The following is a 6728-nucleotide window of genomic DNA, read 5'->3' on the forward strand; positions in this document are numbered from 1 at the left end:
AAATTTTATCAAATCATTATTGGCCACTGCCCAAAACAATTTGTAAAATTTTTTGTGGGGAGCATGGGGCCTATGTAAGTAGGCTGTTTAGGTTTTCTTATTGGTAACGCCACGTAGCGCTCTGTATGAAAATCACTCGCTGTGCTGTGTGCAGTCTGTGGCTAGTTTGCATTGTTGTCTGCCATTGTAGTGTTGGGCAGCTGGATGTGAACAGTGCGTAGCGTTGCGCAGTTGGAGGTGAGCCGCCAGCAGTGGTGGATGTGGGGAGAGAAATGGCGGAGTTTTGAAATTTGTAAGACTGAATGGCATGTATATTATGATTATTAAGGTAAATACATTGTTTGTTCTCTATTAAAATCTTTCATTTGCTAACTATGCCTATCAGTAGTTAGTGCCTTCCGTAGTTTGAATCTTTTATTTAGCTGGCAGTAGTGGCGCTCGCTGTATTGCAGTAGTTCGAGTAATGAGGATTTTTGTGAGGTAAGTGATTTGTGAAAGGTATAGTTTAATGTTAGTCAGGGCCATTCTTTTGTAGGGATTTTTGATAGTCAGATTGCGTTGCGCTAAAAATATATAGTGTGTATGTTTAAGCACAGTCATGTATAATTTTTCTAAGGGGACGTTTCAGGATTATTCTTCTCAACCACTGCACTGCCAGGCTTACCGCCTGACCACGATGGATATCAACGTGATTAGCTCTCTTGCCATGATATAACAACACGAGCTACAGGAGTCGACTTTGCTCCCTGCAAGAAGTGCGAACGACCGCACTCCCGACCTTTTATGGCGACGTCTGGTGGTTCCATGGACACTGGCGTGGCGATTTTACTGCGTGGCTGTATCGAAGCCACTGACATCACTTATCTCCCCTCCGCGTTTGGCCAGATTAGCACTCACGGCACTTCACACATGATTTGTTAATGTCTATATACCTTCGGGCACCATCAAAAGTCGTGACCGGGCTAGGTCCCACTCCGCTGACATCCCCCCCCCCACCACTTTTTTTCTAGGATGATACTAACGCAGCGTCTTCGCTGGCTATTTTAATTGCGTCCTTCATCCCAAGGACGAAACCCCGCTCTACACTCCTTGTCGGGAACTGCGTATGGTGATTCACGATCTCCACTTCTGCGGCTCGTGGGAAAAGATGGCTCTGGACCCACAATTTTTACCAGTCTTTAGGCGAGACGAGTGGGCCGCATATATGTGCTGGCGTTTTCTGACCACAGAGGCTATATCTGCACGATGCATCTCCACCGTCAAAGTATGGCATAGTAGCAGTCTTCGGAAGATGAATGCAACACACCTCTGGGAGCCGGGCTGGCTGGGCAAGTCGCCGCAACGTGGGCCAACTGTGAACGACGACACACCCGACACCACGTGACTTTGGCGTGGTGCATCCTGTGATGCCTCCTTTCGCTGCCTACTGACACTTCCACGATCAGCGAAAGTGTAGTGTCCTTTCTCTGTATTCTTCATCTTGTCGAGATACGTGAAAGCGAGTCTACACAACACTGTCATCGCGGTCAATATTTGTTGATCGGTAACTTTAGATTCATATCGTTACCATCGGCTAGCTGTGTTGTTTAGCTGTTGCCGCCAAAGATGCTCATAATAGTCACTAGGCGGCCGATTCGCATTTCAGAATAAATTTATATCTTTGATTTGCGTAGCACAGGTGCAGCTAATTAATTCCTTCAAAAGTCACAGAGTTCATTTAACATGGCACGATGTTTTGTCCGTTGAAAATTATTCCCTTATATATTAATATGGAATATACTATTATCATTATTACTATTATTATTGTCCAGAGATAATCCTGTACATGGTTCACTTCTCGTGATACTCTGTTCGAAATCGTAGGACACTATAGGTTTTCCTTAACTCGGTTTTTATTAAGCTCGATAATAAATGTCCAAACAGGGTCTACAAACAAAAGTCAAATTGTGGCGCGATGTTTGAATAGTAGCTTCGGCAACAACTGAAGTTCTGAATTTTGAATTAATGGTATCAGTCTTTTATCGAGTGAGATGTTCGCTGGATGTTAGCGTTATGTCGGTTCTGTCAGTTTACATACTCACTTTTAGCCCGGTGCAGTGGCGCATGAACCTAAGCGATGCGAATACTCAGGACTAAAACTCCCAGATGTTAGAAAACACCAAACGTGAAAGACTACCAGACGCCAGAGACTCCCAGACGCCAAAGACGTTAACAATATGTGCGCTGGGGTTTATATGGTAGTTGTGAAACAAAAGGAACGTTCGTTAGAAACTCTTTGAGTAAAGCTCGTTGCTACTTTGCATGTAATACTCTATTCCATTTCCTCTTATTATTCTTTTATTTAATCTGCTCTGCTTTAAAACTGGAATCTGTGATTTCATATGAAATATGGGAAACATTGATGGTCAGTTCGAATAAATTTTAGTTTCAAAGAAGACCAGATATGCAACCGGGGCCAACTGTGAACTACGTCAATCCCGATACCACTTTTGCGTGGTGGCCCTTCTGTGTCAGAACGGCAATCTGAAAGACAGTTATACACTCTAGCAAGGACACGTCTGCGTGGCGCCCGCAGATCCTGAACTTTTTTACTGTGCGATGCTCAGGACCTCGACGCTCGACCCTCGTCGCCAGATGGACAACGAGAACGACACTGAATCAAGGTTCACATACTATCGTCGACGAAACACTGCTTAGGAGGCACCGTAGTCCGCTCGCGACAACACGACTTAATTGCTGCACCATATTGTTGCGGAGATGCCTTACGACACAAAAAGGTTGCTTCTGTACGGCACAAGCAACCAAAGTGAAACCTATAGAGGATCATTTTCATCATCTTTACCAGAAAAGAGCCGAAGACGACGAGGACACTGTGAAAGCGCTGCAATAGGTGACTGCAGCAGTGACGACATTAATAGAGGAAATCTCGTCTGAGGACGTGGAAGACGCCTTGAACAAAAGTACGGTCAGCAAGTCTCCAGGGCCTGATGGATTACCAGTCGAGTTCTACCGGACCTTCCGTGTCATCATAATGCCCTGCTGGGTTACGGTGTTCCAAGAACCATGTAGACTGCACAATACCGTCTTCCTTCATCGAAGGACTTGTCAGACTAGCACACAAGCCAGGAAGAGGGCAACTGGTCACTGACAGACGGCCACTTACATTGTTGAAAGCCGACTACAAGATCTTCGTCAGGCTTTTGGCAGGCCGCATTAAGAGGACTTTGCTAATAAGTCTTGCCCCAGGACACACGTCACAGGGGGGAGATGCCAATATACAAAAGACCACAGGTGTCAGCAGCGATCGTCTCGGCACGCAACGTGAGAGCGGCGATCGTCTGCATAGATTTTAATCGGGCATTTGACAGAATGCACATAACTTTCTGCTACAGGTCGTGGACCACACGGGATTTCCTCGTCGACATCCTGCGGCGCCTCCCGGCAGCGGCCAGCTCTCAGTCCTGGTCAACGGACGGATGGTGGGCCCAGCACCCATCGAGAGGTCCCCCTTTCTACCCAGCTTTATGCAATCGAGCTAGAGCCACCCCTCGGCGGGTCTGAATCACAGGCTATCTGGCATCACCCTGCGCGCCATCGCCTTCCGCTATAGAGCGTTTACAGACGACCTGCTACTGCTGGTTTGTTCCGCTAGTCCTCTGTGTATTTAAGCTGGATAGTGACATGCGCAGGCTGCGAGCACTTTTCTGAACAGCAACAAGTCGGCGGTGCTGTTTATGGGATACGGTTTTGGGCCGGTTGCTGTCGCTCCCCTCTCGCCAGTTCCGGAACTCAGACATCGGGGAGTTGCGTTTACGAAGGATGCACGCGGAACGGCCGCGAAAAAATATCGACGGTTACTAAAGACTGTAAGCGTGATGACGCGCCATAACCTGCTCCGGTGGTTGTTTCCTGGGCCGTTCCTGCAAGCAGCACCGTATGGTGTGCTGGAGTCGGCAAATTTTGCAGCCGTCTTCCTGTATGGTGTTTGACTATTGAAATGATTGTAACTTATCAGTGAAGTGTACCAGCGGTATCTTCTGCCTTGTGGCCGTTTACGCTCCGGTTACCTGCCCTGGTCGTTAGCGTAGTTTTCCTCGCTGTGTTGATGCTGTCTGGCATGGCGTGTAGTTTAACAGCTTGATGTTCTTCTCCTTCTTTCTTTTTCTTTTTCTTTGAGTGATTATTGTGCCTTGACTGTGTTTAGATGCCAATTATCAAGACGTAGTGCTGCTGCCATCTTCGTCCTCGCTGATATTTTCGATCGTCGTGCCGTTTTTTTTGGGAGGAAGGGAATTGATTAGGTTTTTGTGTGGTTCTTCAGTCGTCTCTAGGGCGTGCTGCCACCCGATTATTTAGTGGTGCGCTTGGCTGCCTGTCTCACCTAACCTGTTGTTAGAGTTTCCTCCCCAGGCCGACCCTTGGAACACTTCTGAGCACCACTGTTCTGTTGTTTGGCATTGTGATTTTCTTTTGTTTCAAGTACTGTGCTAGGCCTTCAGCCGTGTATTAATTTAGTTTGTTTTAATGTTCAGTATGTGGCCTTCGGCGGAACCTTATGTGAAATATTTTAAGATTAGGCTATCAGCCTACTTAAATGAAAATTTCAAAGATCTTTATCTAAAACCTTTTCAAATGTCCTTACTGTAGTTCTTGTTATCCAGGCCTTAAGCCCTCAGCTCCTCTATTTTGTAACTAACGCCTTCAGGCGTGTGTATTCCTTAACGCAATTTTAATAACGTGTGTTCTGGCTTTCAGCCGTATTGTTTCTGAAATGTTTTAACGGAATGTGTGATTAAGTGTTCTTAGCAAATAAAGTTTGTACGTTTGTGCAACTAGCAGAAACTGATTTGGGCCCCTCTCCACAACCTGATCCGCCCTGTCCTGCGATACCAGATTTCATTATCTTCTCCACTGGGCCACACCATGAAAGTATCATCCACGGTCCTAAGAAAAAGTTGGTTTAAGAATTGCTGATTCGAGTTCTCTTTCCTCAAAATCGTTCATAAAAAAGTTAGCCACCAGAGTATACAAGCAAGAACCCTCAATAATTTTCAGGCGAAAGTGATTTTCCACCCACCATCTAAGATTTCGGACGTGCTGCGATGACCAAATGATAATGTGTGATTGCAGAACGCGGAAATTTACAAAATATCTTGCTAGGTGGTATGGCCCACATAGAACAAACAACACGCATAGTGGAAGAACGCTGAGTGGAACATAAACGTTGCACTCGCCTTTTCCTATCCAGCTAGTTTGCAATTGCGGAACGTTGTATCTCCAATGGACGTTCAATGGACTACGACAAGACATAAAATTCGGACACAGCAACATCTCTTTTGTGATTCCATTATAAAAGAATGCCAACGGCCTCACCACAGTGGTAACACGGGTTCCCGTCAGATCACCGAAGTTAAGCGCTGTCGGGCTGGGCTAGAACTTGGATGGGTGACCATCCAGTCTGGCGGGCGCTGTTGGCAAGCGGGATGCACTCAGCCATTGTGAGGCAAACCGAGGAGCTACCTGATTGAGAAGTAACGGCTCCGGTCTCGTAAACTGACATATGGGCAGGAGAGCGGTGTGCTGACCACATGCCCCTCCATATCCGCATCCAGTGATGCCTGTGGGCTGAGGATGCCACGGTGGCCGTTCGGTACCGCTGGGCCTTGATGGCCTGTTCGGGTGGAGTTTAACTTATTATAAAAGAATCTTTGGAATACGCATCGCTGGAAATCTAATGAACCGTGACAGTGGCTATTAGTTGGATAACGTGTGGAATACTGTCATCTCCGAGATTCGCTACAGAAGAAGACGCCAGAATACTCCGATGGCTGTGACGAGCGGCAACGCCGAAGACAGCTGATTTTCGCCGTTCCACCAGCGAGGGAACTGCGGCCGGGGGCTGTGGTCTCTCTATCACCGTGACTAGAGGTGGGCCAAACGGTTATTCTGGAGTAACTGTTATCACAGTTCCAGTTATTCTTTGATAACCGTTATCGTTAACCGTTATTAATAACTGCCAAGTTATTTTTCGCTAGCGAATACCGATAACTCCGACAGTTAAATAACGACATAGTTGGAATCCATCAGTTTAGTTATCAGTATAACTGCGAGTAGTGTGAAATAGCAGGAATGTCGTATGAATCGTGTCATAACCTTAGCTTATTAACTCCAGGTACATTTTAGTTGATGTTAGAACGATTATTAGTGTTTCATATTATATGTTTGTAGGTTATCGGTCGCTATTAGAAATATTATCTTCGCAGCTGCGACAGAAAGTACGCGGAACTTCGCCAAAACACTGTTTAAGTAAAATGTTAACAACGTGCGTTTTTAAGTATGAAGTAATATGTAAACTGAGTACTGTAGGTTAAATTCGAAGCTTAATTTCTTGTGCTGCTCACATAATAGAATAAAGTGTACAGCCTTATAATACAACAAAAAATATACGTAATGTGACAGATTCGTTTACTCCTGTGCTGTAAAAGCTAGTCCTATTGGGGAAAGTGTGAGTACGCTAATCCAAGTTTTATGTCAGATTTGCAAACTGCTCCATTTCTCCAGCGACAGCATGTTTATAACATATGAAGACATGCAGATCGAAAAGGTTGACAGTGTTACATTTCTGGGACTACAACTCGATAATAAATTCAGTTGGGAAGGGCATACCACATTTTTTCATTCTGTTATTTCATAAGGGAGCATATTCTGTGGGAACTTATCAAACGTAG

At 45.6% G+C, this 6728-nt stretch overlaps 1 pseudogene; it reads left to right on the top strand.

The window, feature by feature from the left end:
• The first annotated feature begins 5359 nt into the window (after positions 1-5359).
• On the top strand, positions 5360-5477 carry LOC126163298 (5S ribosomal RNA; annotated as a pseudogene).
• Positions 5478-6728: the final 1251 nt, after the last annotated feature.

Source organism: Schistocerca cancellata, chromosome 2, assembly GCF_023864275.1.
Source record: "Schistocerca cancellata isolate TAMUIC-IGC-003103 chromosome 2, iqSchCanc2.1, whole genome shotgun sequence".
NCBI lineage: Eukaryota > Metazoa > Arthropoda > Insecta > Orthoptera > Acrididae > Schistocerca > Schistocerca cancellata.